The sequence below is a fragment of the Pseudophryne corroboree genome, chromosome 4 (genome assembly GCF_028390025.1).
Source record: "Pseudophryne corroboree isolate aPseCor3 chromosome 4, aPseCor3.hap2, whole genome shotgun sequence".
Classification (NCBI taxonomy): Eukaryota; Metazoa; Chordata; class Amphibia; order Anura; family Myobatrachidae; genus Pseudophryne; species Pseudophryne corroboree.
This window is the reverse complement of record NC_086447.1, coordinates 25843414-25856579: the sequence shown is the minus strand read 5'-3', so window position 1 is coordinate 25856579 and position 13166 is coordinate 25843414. Positions and strand designations below refer to the sequence as shown.

The 13166-nt window shown below is 31.8% G+C and overlaps 18 non-coding genes across 18 annotated transcripts; all 18 read left to right on the top strand.

Moving 5' to 3' along the window:
- Positions 1 to 294: 294 nt before the first annotated feature.
- On the top strand, positions 295 to 367 carry TRNAV-AAC (transfer RNA valine (anticodon AAC)). The gene has a single exon. It is a non-coding gene; the product is annotated as a tRNA-Val (tRNA).
- A 648-nt stretch (positions 368 to 1015) lies between these two features.
- On the top strand, positions 1016 to 1088 carry TRNAV-AAC (transfer RNA valine (anticodon AAC)). Its single transcript has one exon. It is a non-coding gene; the product is annotated as a tRNA-Val (tRNA).
- An 868-nt stretch (positions 1089 to 1956) lies between these two features.
- Positions 1957 to 2029, top strand: TRNAV-CAC (transfer RNA valine (anticodon CAC)). Its single transcript has one exon. It is a non-coding gene; the product is annotated as a tRNA-Val (tRNA).
- Positions 2030 to 2458: 429 nt separating this feature from the next.
- Positions 2459 to 2531, top strand: TRNAV-AAC (transfer RNA valine (anticodon AAC)). The gene has a single exon. It is a non-coding gene; the product is annotated as a tRNA-Val (tRNA).
- A 648-nt stretch (positions 2532 to 3179) lies between these two features.
- TRNAV-AAC (transfer RNA valine (anticodon AAC)) lies at positions 3180 to 3252 on the top strand. Its single transcript has one exon. It is a non-coding gene; the product is annotated as a tRNA-Val (tRNA).
- A 649-nt stretch (positions 3253 to 3901) lies between these two features.
- Positions 3902 to 3974, top strand: TRNAV-AAC (transfer RNA valine (anticodon AAC)). Its single transcript has one exon. It is a non-coding gene; the product is annotated as a tRNA-Val (tRNA).
- An 868-nt stretch (positions 3975 to 4842) lies between these two features.
- Positions 4843 to 4915, top strand: TRNAV-CAC (transfer RNA valine (anticodon CAC)). Its single transcript has one exon. It is a non-coding gene; the product is annotated as a tRNA-Val (tRNA).
- A 429-nt stretch (positions 4916 to 5344) lies between these two features.
- On the top strand, positions 5345 to 5417 carry TRNAV-AAC (transfer RNA valine (anticodon AAC)). The gene has a single exon. It is a non-coding gene; the product is annotated as a tRNA-Val (tRNA).
- Positions 5418 to 6064: 647 nt separating this feature from the next.
- Positions 6065 to 6137, top strand: TRNAV-AAC (transfer RNA valine (anticodon AAC)). The gene has a single exon. It is a non-coding gene; the product is annotated as a tRNA-Val (tRNA).
- A 647-nt stretch (positions 6138 to 6784) lies between these two features.
- TRNAV-AAC (transfer RNA valine (anticodon AAC)) lies at positions 6785 to 6857 on the top strand. The gene has a single exon. It is a non-coding gene; the product is annotated as a tRNA-Val (tRNA).
- An 868-nt stretch (positions 6858 to 7725) lies between these two features.
- TRNAV-CAC (transfer RNA valine (anticodon CAC)) lies at positions 7726 to 7798 on the top strand. The gene has a single exon. It is a non-coding gene; the product is annotated as a tRNA-Val (tRNA).
- A 428-nt stretch (positions 7799 to 8226) lies between these two features.
- On the top strand, positions 8227 to 8299 carry TRNAV-AAC (transfer RNA valine (anticodon AAC)). The gene has a single exon. It is a non-coding gene; the product is annotated as a tRNA-Val (tRNA).
- Positions 8300 to 9167: 868 nt separating this feature from the next.
- TRNAV-CAC (transfer RNA valine (anticodon CAC)) lies at positions 9168 to 9240 on the top strand. The gene has a single exon. It is a non-coding gene; the product is annotated as a tRNA-Val (tRNA).
- Positions 9241 to 9890: 650 nt separating this feature from the next.
- TRNAV-CAC (transfer RNA valine (anticodon CAC)) lies at positions 9891 to 9963 on the top strand. The gene has a single exon. It is a non-coding gene; the product is annotated as a tRNA-Val (tRNA).
- A 430-nt stretch (positions 9964 to 10393) lies between these two features.
- TRNAV-AAC (transfer RNA valine (anticodon AAC)) lies at positions 10394 to 10466 on the top strand. Its single transcript has one exon. It is a non-coding gene; the product is annotated as a tRNA-Val (tRNA).
- An 868-nt stretch (positions 10467 to 11334) lies between these two features.
- On the top strand, positions 11335 to 11407 carry TRNAV-CAC (transfer RNA valine (anticodon CAC)). The gene has a single exon. It is a non-coding gene; the product is annotated as a tRNA-Val (tRNA).
- A 429-nt stretch (positions 11408 to 11836) lies between these two features.
- On the top strand, positions 11837 to 11909 carry TRNAV-AAC (transfer RNA valine (anticodon AAC)). The gene has a single exon. It is a non-coding gene; the product is annotated as a tRNA-Val (tRNA).
- A 648-nt stretch (positions 11910 to 12557) lies between these two features.
- Positions 12558 to 12630, top strand: TRNAV-AAC (transfer RNA valine (anticodon AAC)). Its single transcript has one exon. It is a non-coding gene; the product is annotated as a tRNA-Val (tRNA).
- The last annotated feature ends 536 nt before the right edge of the window (positions 12631 to 13166 follow it).

Genomic DNA, 13166 nt, shown 5'->3' with positions numbered 1-13166 from the left:
TTGGATGGTGTTGCATTCATGAAGTACCTGTAGTGTAGTATTATTCACATTTAGCCAATATGCATAAGGTTCCCCTTCAAAATTGGTCAGAAATACATTCAAAAAATATTTTTTTAGTAAATACAATGATCAGAATTGATAATAAGTGAATGTGTCCTCTTGAAATGCAAAGTGGAAAAATAGCGTCAAAATTATTAGAAAATAGGAAAAAAAGTTTAGAAAAAATTATATTTCTAAGAAAAGCATGTGTCATTTGTACTTCCAGACTAGATAGTGATGGGACCACGTGAGTCAGTTTCTGTAGTGTAGTGGTTATCACGTTCGCCTAACACGTGAAAGATCCCCAGTTTGAAACTGGGCAGAAACAATCTTTTAGCTTTAGAATTTTAAAACAATTAATTTTTGGGTAAAATGCTCCATAAAAATACAATCAGATAAAAAGTTTATTTTAGCATGCCATACTGAATGTCAAAGATCATTTTTTATTGGATGATGGTCGCAAATTTTTCATGTAGTATCTGTAGTGTAGTGATTTCATGTTTGCCTCACGCGTGAAAGGTCCCCAGTTCGAAACTGGGCAGAAACATATTTTGTTACTAAACACTTTGAATTCAATAATTTATATTTTGATAACTATCTACTGTTGCATTGCTCAATGAAAAAGCAAGCAAAAAATCATATTGCAGAATATCAAAAGTCAGTTTCAATTCTACCATGCATATTGGATGGTGTTGCATTCATGAAGTACCTGTAGTGTAGAGTTATTCACATTTATCCAATATGCATAAGGTCCCCCTTCAAAATTGGTCAGAAATACATGAAAAAAAATTTTTTTAGCAAATACAATGATCAGAATTGATAATAAGTGAATGTGTCCTCTTGAAATGCAAAGTGGAAAAATAGCGTCAAAATTATTAGAAAATAGGAAAAAAAGTTTAGAAAAAATTATATTTCTAAGAAAAGCATGTGTCATTTGTACTTCCAGACTAGATAGTGATGGAATTCACGAGAGTCAGTTTCTGTAGTGTAGTGGTTATCACGTTCACCTAACACGCGAAAGGTCACCAGTTCGAAACTGGGCAGAAACAATCTTTTAGCTTTAGAATTTTAAAACAATGAATTTTTGGGTAAAATGCTCAATAAAAATACAATCAGATAAAAAGTTTATTTTAGCATGCCATACTGAATGTCAAAGATCATTTTTTATTGGATGATGGTCGCAAATTTTTCATGTAGTATCTGTAGTGTAGTGATTTCATGTTTGCCTCACACGTGAAAGGTCCCCAGTTCGAAATTGGCAGAAACATATTTTGTTACCTAAACACTTTGAATTCAATAATTTATATTTTGATAACTATATACTGTTGCATTGCTTAATGAAAAAGCAAGCAAAAAATCATATTGCAGAATATCAAAAGTCAATTTCCCTTCTACCATGCATATTGGATGGTGTTGCATTCATGAAGTACTTGTAGTGTAGTATTATTCACATTTAGCCAATATGCATAAGGTTCCCCTTCAAAATTGGTCAGAAATACATTAAAAATAGATTTTTTTATTAAATACAATGATCAGAACTATTAATAAGTGAATGTGTCCTCTTGAAATGCAAAGTGGAAAAAATAGCATAGAAATTATTAGAAAATAGAAAAATAAGTTTAGAAAAAAAAATTCTAAGAAAACGGTTTGCCAATGGTACTTCCCGACTCCATAGTGATGAGATCTTCAAAAGTCAGTTTCTGTATTGTAGTGGTTATCACATTCGCCTAAAACACAAAAGGTCCCCAGTTCGAAACTAGGCAGAAATATGCTGTTATCTTTAGAATTTTAAATCAAGGGATTTTCGGTTGAAATGCCAAATAAAAATGCAATCATATAAAAAGTTTATTTCAGAATGCCATAATGTATGTCAAAGATCATTTTTTATTGGATGTCGTGAGATTCCACTTTCATGTAGTTTCTGTAGTGTAGTGGTTATCACGTTCGCCTCACACGCGAAAGGTCCCAAGTTCGAAACTGGGCAGAAACATATTTTGTTACCTAAACACTTTGAATTCAATAATTTATATTTTGATATCTATCTACTGTTGCATTGCTCAATGAAAAAGCAAGCAAAAGTCATATTGCAGAATATCAAAAGTCAATTTCCCTTCTACCATGCATATTGGATGGTGTTGCATTCATGAAGTACCTGTAGTGTAGAGTTATTCACATTTACCCAATATGCATAAGGTCCCCCTTCAAAATTGGTCAGAAATACATTCAAAAAATATTTTTTTAGTAAATACAATGATCAGAATTGATAATAAGTGAATGTGTCCTCTTGAAATGCAAAGTGGAAAAATAGCGTCAAAATTATTAGAAAATAGGAAAAAAGTTTAGAAAAAATTATATTTCTAAGAAAAGCATGTGTCATTTGTACTTCCAGACTAGATAGTGATGAAATCCGCAAGAGTCAGTTTCTGTAGTATAGTGGTTATCACGTTCGCCTAACACGCGAAAGGTCCCCAGTTCGAAACTGGGCAGAAACAATCTTTTAGCTTTAGAATTTTAAAACAATGAATTTTTGGGTAAAATGCTCAATAAAAATACAATCAGATAAAAAGTTTATTTTAGCATGCCATACTGAATGTCAAAGATCATTTTTTATTGGATGATGGTCGCAAATTTTTCATGTAGTATCTGTAGTGTAGTGATTTCATGTTTGCCTCACACGTGAAAGGTCCCCAGTTCGAAATTGGCAGAAACATATTTTGTTACCTAAACACTTTGAATTCAATAATTTATATTTTGATAACTATATACTGTTGCATTGCTCAATGAAAAAGCAAGCAAAAAATCATATTGCAGAATATCAAAAGTCAATTTCCCTTCTACCATGCATATTGGATGGTGTTGCATTCATGAAGTACCTGTAGTGTAGAGTTATTCACATTTACCCAATATGCATAAGGTCCCCCTTCAAAATTGGTCAGAAATACATTAAAAATAGATTTTTTTATTAAATACAATGATCAGAATTGATAATAAGTGAATGTGTCCTCTTGAAATGCAAAGTGGAAAAATAGCGTCAAAATTATTAGAAAATAGGAAAAAAAGTTTAGAAAAAATTATATTTCTAAGAAAAGCATGTGTCATTTGTACTTCCAGACTAGATAGTGATGGGACCACGCGAGTCAGTTTCTGTAGTGTAGTGGTTATCACGTTCGCCTAACACGTGAAAGATCCCCAGTTCGAAACTGGGCAGAAACAATCTTTTAGCTTTAGAATTTTAAAACAATTAATTTTTGGGTAAAATGCTCAATAAAAATACAATCAGATAAAAAGTTTATTTTAGCATGCCATACTGAATGTCAAAGATCATTTTTTATTGGATGATGGTCTCAAATTTTTCATGTAGTATCTGTAGTGTAGTGATTTCATGTTTGCCTCACACGTGAAAGGTCCCCAGTTCGAAATTGGCAGAAACATATTTTGTTACCTAAACACTTTGAATTCAATAATTTATATTTTGATAACTATCTACTGTTGCATTGCTCAATGAAAAAGCAAGCAAAAAATCATATTGCAGAATATCAAAAGTCAGTTTCAATTCTACCATGCATATTGGATGGTGTTGCATTCATGAAGTACCTGTAGTGTAGAGTTATTCACATTTATCCAATATGCATAAGGTCCCCCTTCAAAATTGGTCAGAAATACATGAAAATTTTTTTTTTTAGTAAATACAATGATCAGAATTGATAATAAGTGAATGTGTCCTCTTGAAATGCAAAGTGGAAAAATAGCGTCAAAATTATTAGAAAATAGGAAAAAAAGTTTAGAAAAAAATTATATTTCTAAGAAAAGCATGTGTCATTTGTACTTCCAGACTAGATAGTGATGGAATTCACGAGAGTCAGTTTCTGTAGTGTAGTGGTTATCACGTTCACCTAACACGCGAAAGGTCACCAGTTCGAAACTGGGCAGAAACAATCTTTTAGCTTTAGAATTTTAAAACAATGAATATTTGGGTAAAATGCTCAATAAAAATACAATCAGATAAAAAGTTTATTTTAGCATGCCATACTGAATGTCAAAGATCATTTTTTATTGGATGATGATCGCAAATTTTTCATGTAGTATCTGTAGTGTAGTGATTTCATGTTTGCCTCACGCGTGAAAGGTCCCCAGTTCGAAATTGGCAGAAACATATTTTGTTACCTAAACACTTTGAATTCAATAATTTATATTTTGATAACTATATACTGTTGCATTGCTTAATGAAAAAGCAAGCAAAAAATCATATTGCAGAATATCAAAAGTCAATTTCCCTTCTACCATGCATATTGGATGGTGTTGCATTCATGAAGTACCTGTAGTGTAGTATTATTCACATTTAGCCAATATGCATAAGGTTCCCCTTCAAAATTGGTCAGAAATACATTAAAAATAGATTTTTTTATTAAATACAATGATCAGAACTATTAATAAGTGAATGTGTCCTCTTGAAATGCAAAGTGGAAAAAATAGCATAGAAATTATTAGAAAATAGAAAAATAAGTTTAGAAAAAAAAATTCTAAGAAAACGGTTTGTCAATGGTACTTCCCGACTCCATAGTGATGAGATCTTCAAAAGTCAGTTTCTGTATTGTAGTGGTTATCACATTCGCCTAAAACACAAAAGGTCCCCAGTTCGAAACTAGGCAGAAATATGCTGTTATCTTTAGAATTTTAAATCAAGGGATTTTCGGTTGAAATGCCAAATAAAAATGCAATCATATAAAAAGTTTATTTCAGAATGCCATAATGTATGTCAAAGATCATTTTTTATTGGATGTCGTGAGATTCCTCTTTCATGTAGTTTCTGTAGTGTAGTGGTTATCACGTTCGCCTCACACGCGAAAGGTCCCAAGTTCGAAACTGGGCAGAAACATATTTTGTTACCTAAACACTTTGAATTCAATAATTTATATTTTGATATCTATCTACTGTTGCATTGCTCAATGAAAAAGCAAGCAAAAGTCATATTGCAGAATATCAAAAGTCAATTTCCCTTCTACCATGCATATTGGATGGTGTTGCATTCATGAAGTACCTGTAGTGTAGAGTTATTCACATTTACCCAATATGCATAAGGTCCCCCTTCAAAATTGGTCAGAAATACATTCAAAAAATATTTTTTTAGTAAATACAATGATCAGAATTGATAATAAGTGAATGTGTCCTCTTGAAATGCAAAGTGGAAAAATAGCGTCAAAATTATTAGAAAATAGGAAAAAAGTTTAGAAAAAATTATATTTCTAAGAAAAGCATGTGTCATTTGTACTTCCAGACTAGATAGTGATGAAATCCGCAAGAGTCAGTTTCTGTAGTGTAGTGGTTATCACGTTCGCCTAACACGCGAAAGGTCCCCAGTTCGAAACTGGGCAGAAACAATCTTTTAGCTTTAGAATTTTAAAACAAAGAATTTTTGGGTAAAATGCTCAATAAAAATACAATCAGATAAAAAGTTTATTTTAGCATGCCATACTGAATGTCAAAGATCATTTTTTATTGGATGATGGTCGCAAATTTTTCATGTAGTATCTGTAGTGTAGTGATTTCATGTTTGCCTCACACGTGAAAGGTCCCCAGTTCGAAATTGGCAGAAACATATTTTGTTACCTAAACACTTTGAATTCAATAATTTATATTTTGATAACTATCTACTGTTGCATTGCTCAATGAAAAAGCAAGCAAAAAATCATATTGCAGAATATCAAAAGTCAGTTTCAATTCTACCATGCATATTGGATGGTGTTGCATTCATGAAGTACCTGTAGTGTAGAGTTATTCACATTTATCCAAAATGCATAAGGTCCCCCTTCAAAATTGGTCAGAAATACATTAAAAAATTTTTTTTAGTAAATACAATGATCAGAATTGATAATAAGTGAATGTGTCCTCTTGAAATGCAAAGTGGAAAAATAGCGTCAAAATTATTAGAAAATAGGAAAAAAAGTTTAGAAAAAATTATATTTCTAAGAAAAGCATGTGTCATTTGTACTTCCAGACTAGATAGTGATGGAATTCACGAGAGTCAGTTTCTGTAGTGTAGTGGTTATCACGTTCGCCTAACACGCGAAAGGTCCCCAGTTCGAAACTGGGCAGAAACAATCTTTTAGCTTTAGAATTTTAAAACAATGAATTTTTGGGTAAAATGCTCAATAAAAATACAATCAGATAAAAAGTTTATTTTAGCATGCCATACTGAATGTCAAAGATACTTTTTTATTGGATGATGGTCGCAAATTTTTCATGTAGTATCTGTAGTGTAGTGATTTCATGTTTGCCTCACGCGTGAAAGGTCCCCAGTTCGAAATTGGCAGAAACATATTTTGTTACCTAAACACTTTGAATTCAATAATTTATATTTTGATAACTATATACTGTTGCATTGCTCAATGAAAAAGCAAGCAAAAAATCATATTGCAGAATATCAAAAGTCAATTTCCCTTCTACCATGCATATTGGATGGTGTTGCATTCATGAAGTACCTGTAGTGTAGAGTTATTCACATTTACCCAATATGCATAAGGTCCCCCTTCAAAATTGGTCAGAAATACATTAAAAATAGATTTTTTTATTAAATACAATGATCAGAATTGATAATAAGTGAATGTGTCCTCTTGAAATGCAAAGTGGAAGAATAGCGTCAAAATTATTAGAAAATAGGAAAAAAAGTTTAGAAAAAATTATATTTCTAAGAAAAGCATGTGTCATTTGTACTTCCAGACTAGATAGTGATGGAATTCACGAGTCAGTTTCTGTAGTGTAGTGGTTATCACGTTCACCTAACACGCGAAAGGTCACCAGTTCGAAACTGGGCAGAAACAATCTTTTAGCTTTAGAATTTTAAAACAATGAATTTTTGGGTAAAATGCTCAATAAAAATACAATCAGATAAAAAGTTTATTTTAGCATGCCATACTGAATGTCAAAGATCATTTTTTATTGGATGATGGTCGCAAATTTTTCATGTAGTATCTGTAGTGTAGTGATTTCATGTTTGCCTCACGCGTGAAAGGTCCCCAGTTCGAAATTGGCAGAAACATATTTTGTTACCTAAACACTTTGAATTCAATAATTTATATTTTGATAACTATATACTGTTGCATTGCTTAATGAAAAAGCAAGCAAAAAATCATATTGCAGAATATCAAAAGTCAATTTCCCTTCTACCATGCATATTGGATGGTGTTGCATTCATGAAGTACCTGTAGTGTAGTATTATTCACATTTAGCCAATATGCATAAGGTTCCCCTTCAAAATTGGTCAGAAATACATTAAAAATAGATTTTTTTATTAAATACAATGATCAGAACTATTAATAAGTGAATGTGTCCTCTTGAAATGCAAAGTGGAAAAAATAGCATAGAAATTATTAGAAAATAGAAAAATAAGTTTAGAAAAAAAAATTCTAAGAAAACGGTTTGCCAATGGTACTTCCCGACTCCATAGTGATGAGATCTTCAAAAGTCAGTTTCTGTATTGTAGTGGTTATCACATTCGCCTAAAACACAAAAGGTCCCCAGTTCGAAACTAGGCAGAAATATGCTGTTATCTTTAGAATTTTAAATCAAGGGATTTTCGGTTGAAATGCCAAATAAAAATGCAATCATATAAAAAGTTTATTTCAGAATGCCATAATGTATGTCAAAGATCATTTTTTATTGGATGTCGTGAGATTCCACTTTCATGTAGTTTCTGTAGTGTAGTGGTTATCACGTTCACCTCACACGCGAAAGGTCCCCAGTTCGAAACTGGGCAGAAACATATTTTGTTACCTAAACACTTTGAATTCAATAATTTATATTTTGATATCTATCTACTGTTGCATTGCTCAATGAAAAGCAAGCAAAAGTCATATTGCAGAATATCAAAAGTCAATTTCCCTTCTACCATGCATATTGGATGGTGTTGCATTCATGAAGTACCTGTAGTGTAGAGTTATTCACATTTACCCAATATGCATAAGGTCCCCCTTCAAAATTGGTCAGAAATACATTCAAAAAATATTTTTTTAGTAAATACAATGATCAGAATTGATAATAAGTGAATGTGTCCTCTTGAAATGCAAAGTGGAAAAATAGCGTCAAAATTATTAGAAAATAGGAAAAAAGTTTAGAAAAAATTATATTTCTAAGAAAAGCATGTGTCATTTGTACTTCCAGACTAGATAGTGATGAAATCCGCAAGAGTCAGTTTCTGTAGTGTAGTGGTTATCACGTTCGCCTAACACGCGAAAAGTCCCCAGTTCGAAACTGGGCAGAAACAATCTTTTAGCTTTAGAATTTTAAAACAATGAATTTTTGGGTAAAATGCTCAATAAAAATACAATCAGATAAAAAGTTTATTTTAGCATGCCATACTGAATGTCAAAGATACTTTTTTATTGGATGATGGTCGCAAATTTTTCATGTAGTATCTGTAGTGTAGTGATTTCATGTTTGCCTCACGCGTGAAAGGTCCCCAGTTCGAAATTGGCAGAAACATATTTTGTTACCTAAACACTTTGAATTCAATAATTTATATTTTGATAACTATATACTGTTGCATTGCTCAATGAAAAAGCAAGCAAAAAATCATATTGCAGAATATCAAAAGTCAATTTCCCTTCTACCATGCATATTGGATGGTGTTGCATTCATGAAGTACCTGTAGTGTAGTATTATTCACATTTAGCCAATATGCATAAGGTTCCCCTTCAAAATTGGTCAGAAATACATTAAAAATAGATTTTTTTATTAAATACAATGATCACAACTATTAATAAGTGAATGTGTCCTCTTGAAATGCAAAGTAGAAAAAATAGCATAGAAATTATTAGAAAATAGAAAAATAAGTTTAGAAAAAAAAATTCTAAGAAAACGGTTTGCCAATGGTACTTCCCGACTCCATAGTGATGAGATCTTCAAAAGTCAGTTTCTGTATTGTAGTGGTTATCACATTCGCCTAAAACACAAAAGGTCCCCAGTTCGAAACTAGGCAGAAATATGCTGTTATCTTTAGGATTTTTAATCAAGGGATTTTCGGTTGAAATGCCAAATAAAAATGCAATCATATAAAAAGTTTATTTCAGAATGCCATAATGTATGTCAAAGATCATTTTTTATTGGATGGCGGGAGATTCTGTTTTCATGTAGTTTCTGTAGTGTAGTGGTTATCACGTTCGCCTCACACGAGAAAGGTCCCCAGTTCGAAACTGGGCAGAAACATATTTTGTTACCTAAACACTTTGAATTCAATAATTTATATTTTGATAACTATCTACTGTTGCATTGCTCAATGAAAAAGCAAGCAAAAATCATATTGCAGAATATCAAAAGTCAATTTCCCTTCTACCATGCATATTGGATGGTGTTGCATTCATGAAGTACCTGTAGTGTAGAGTTATTCACATTTACCCAATATGCATAAGGTCCCCCTTCAAAATTGTTTAGAAATACATTAAAAATAGATTTTTTTTATTAAATACAATGATCAGAACAATTAATAAGTGAATGTGTCTTCTTGAAATGCAAAGTGGAAAAAATTGCATAGAAATTATTAGAAAATAGAAAAATAAGTTTAGAAATTTTTTTTCTATGAAAACGGTTTGCCAATGGTACTTCCCGACTCCATAGTGATGAGATCTTCAAAAGTCAGTTTCTGTATTGTAGTGGTTATCACATTCGCCTAAAACACAAAAGGTCCCCAGTTCGAAACTGGGCAGAAATATGCTGTTATCTTTAGAATTTTAAAACAAGGGATTTTTGGTTGAAATGCCAAATAAAAATGCAATCATATAAAAAATGTATTTCAGAATACCATAATGTATGTCAAAGATCATTTTTTATTGGATGGCGGGAGATGCTGTTTTCGTGTAGTTTCTGTAGTGTAGTGGATATCACGTTCGCCTCACACGCGAAAAGTCCTCAGTTCGAAACTGGGCAGAAACATGTTTTGTTACCTAAACACTTTGAATTCAATAATTTATATTTTGATAACTATCTACTAATGCATTGCTCAATGAAAAAGCAAGCAAAAATCATATTGCAGAATATCAAAAGTCAATTTCCCTTCTACCATGCATATTGGATGGTGTTGCATTCATGAAGTACCTGTAGTGTAGAGTTATTCACATTTACCCAATATGCATAAGGTCCCCCTTCAAAATTGGTCAGAAATACATTCAAAAAAGATTTTTTTAGTAAATACAATGATCAGAATTGATAATAAGTGAATGTGTCCTCTTGAAATGCAAAGTGGAAAAATAGCGTCAAAATTATTAGAAAATAGGAAAAAAAGTTTAGAAAAAATTATATTTCTAAGAAAAGCATGTGTCATTTGTACTTCCAGACTAGATAGTGATGGGATCCACAAGAGTCAGTTTCTGTAGTGTAGTGGTTATCACGTTCGCCTAACACGCGAAAGGTCCCCAGTTCGAAACTGGGCAGAAACAATCTTTTAGCTTTAGAATTTTAAAACAATGAATTTTTGGGTAAAATGCTCAATAAAAATACAATCAGATAAAAAGTTTATTTTAGCATGCCATACTGAATGTCAAAGATCATTTTTTATTGGATGATGGTCGCAAATTTTTCATGTAGTATCTGTAGTGTAGTGATTTCATGTTTGCCTCACGCGTGAAAGGTCCCCAGTTCGAAATTGGCAGAAACATATTTTGTTACCTAAACACTTTGAATTCAATAATTTATATTTTGATAACTATATACTGTTGCATTGCTCAATGAAAAAGCAAGCAAAAAATCATATTGCAAAATATAAAAAGTCAATTTCCCTTCTACCATGCATATTGGATGGTGTTGCATTCATGAAGTACCTGTAGTGTAGTATTATTCACATTTAGCCAATATGCATAAGGTTCCCCTTCAAAATTGGTCAGAAATACATTAAAAATAGATTTTTTTATTAAATACAATGATCAGAACTATTAATAAGTGAATGTGTCCTCTTGAAATGCAAAGTGGAAAAAATAGCATAGAAATTATTAGAAAATAGAAAAATAAGTTTAGAAAAAAAAATTCTAAGAAAACGGTTTGCCAATGGTACTTCCCGACTCCATAGTGATGAGATCTTCAAAAGTCAGTTTCTGTATTGTAGTGGTTATCACATTCGCCTAAAACACAAAAGGTCCCCAGTTCGAAACTGGGCAGAAATATGCTGTTATCTTTAGAATTTTAAATCAAGGGATTTTTGGTTGAAATGCCAAATAAAAATGCAATCATATAAAAAGTTTATTTCAGAATGCCATAATGTATGTCAAAGATCATTTTTTATTGGATGGCGGGAGATGCTGTTTTATTGTAGTTTCTGTAGTGTAGTGGTTATCACGTTCGCCTCACACGCGAAAGGTCCCCAGTTCGAAACTGGGCAGAAACATATTTTGTTACCTAAACACTTTGAATTCAATAATTTATATTTTGATAACTATCTACTGTTGCATTGCTCAATGAAAAAGCAAGCAAAAATCATATTGCAGAATATCAAAAGTCAATTTCCCTTCTACCATGCATATTGGATGGTGTTGCATTCATGAAGTACCTGTAGTGTAGTATTATTCACATTTAGCCAATATGCATAAGGTTCCCCTTCAAAATTGGTCAGAAATACATTCAAAAAATATTTTTTTAGTAAATACAATGATCAGAATTGATAATAAGTGAATGTGTCCTCTTGAAATGCAAAGTGGAAAAATAGCGTCAAAATTATTAGAAAATAGGAAAAAAAGTTTAGAAAAAATTATATTTCTAAGAAAAGCATGTGTCATTTGTACTTCCAGACTAGATAGTGATGGGACCACGTGAGTCAGTTTCTGTAGTGTAGTGGTTATCACGTTCGCCTAACACGTGAAAGATCCCCAGTTCGAAACTGGGCAGAAACAATCTTTTAGCTTTAGAATTTTAAAACAATTAATTTTTGGGTAAAATGCTCCATAAAAATACAATCAGATAAAAAGTTTATTTTAGCATGCCATACTGAATGTCAAAGATCATTTTTTATTGGATGATGGTCTCAAATTTTTCATGTAGTATCTGTAGTGTAGTGATTTCATGTTTGCCTCACACGTGAAAGGTCCCCAGTTCGAAATTGGCAGAAACATATTTTGTTACCTAAACACTTTGAATTCAATAATTTATATTTTGATAACTATCTAATGTTGCATTGTTCAATGAAAAGCAAGCAAAAAATCATATTGCAGAATATCAAAAGTCAATTTCAATTCTACCATGCATATTGGATGGTGTTGCATTCATGAAGTACCTGTAGTGTAGAGTTATTCACATTTATCCAATATGCATAAGGTCCCCCTTCAAAATTGGTCAGAAATACATTAAAAAATTTTTTTTTTAGTAAATACAATGATCAGAATTGATAATAAGTGAATGTGTCCTCTTGAAATGCAAAGTGGAAAAATAGCGTCAAAATTATTAGAAAATAGGAAAAAAAGTTTAGAAAAAATTATATTTCTAAGAAAAGCATGTGTCATTTGTACTTCCAGACTAGATAGTGATGGGATTCACGAGAGTCAGTTTCTGTAGTGTAGTGGTTATCACGTTCGCCTAACACGCGAAAGGTCCCCAGTTCGAAACTGGGCAGAAACAATCTTTTAGCTTTAGAATTTTAAAACAATGAATTTTTGGGTAAAATGCTCAATAAAAATACAATCAGATAAAAAGTTTATTTTAGCATGCCATACTGAATGTCAAAGATCATTTTTTATTGGATGATGGTCGCAAATTTTTCATGTAGTATCTGTAGTGTAGTGATTTCATGTTTGCCTCACGCGTGAAAGTTCCCCAGTTCGAAATTGGCAGAAACATATTTTGTTACCTAAACACTTTGAATTCAATAATTTATATTTTGATAACTATATACTGTTGCATTGCTCAATGAAAAAGCAAGCAAAAAAATCATATTGCAGAATATCAAAAGTCAATTTCCCTTCTACCATGCATATTGGATGGTGTTGCATTCATGAAGTACCTGTAGTGTAGTATTATTCACATTTAGCCAATATGCATAATGTTCCCCTTCAAAATTGGTCAGAAATACATTAAAAATAGATTTTTTTATTAAATACAATGATCAGAACTATTAATAAGTGAATGTGTCCTCTTGAAATGCAAAGTGGAAAAAA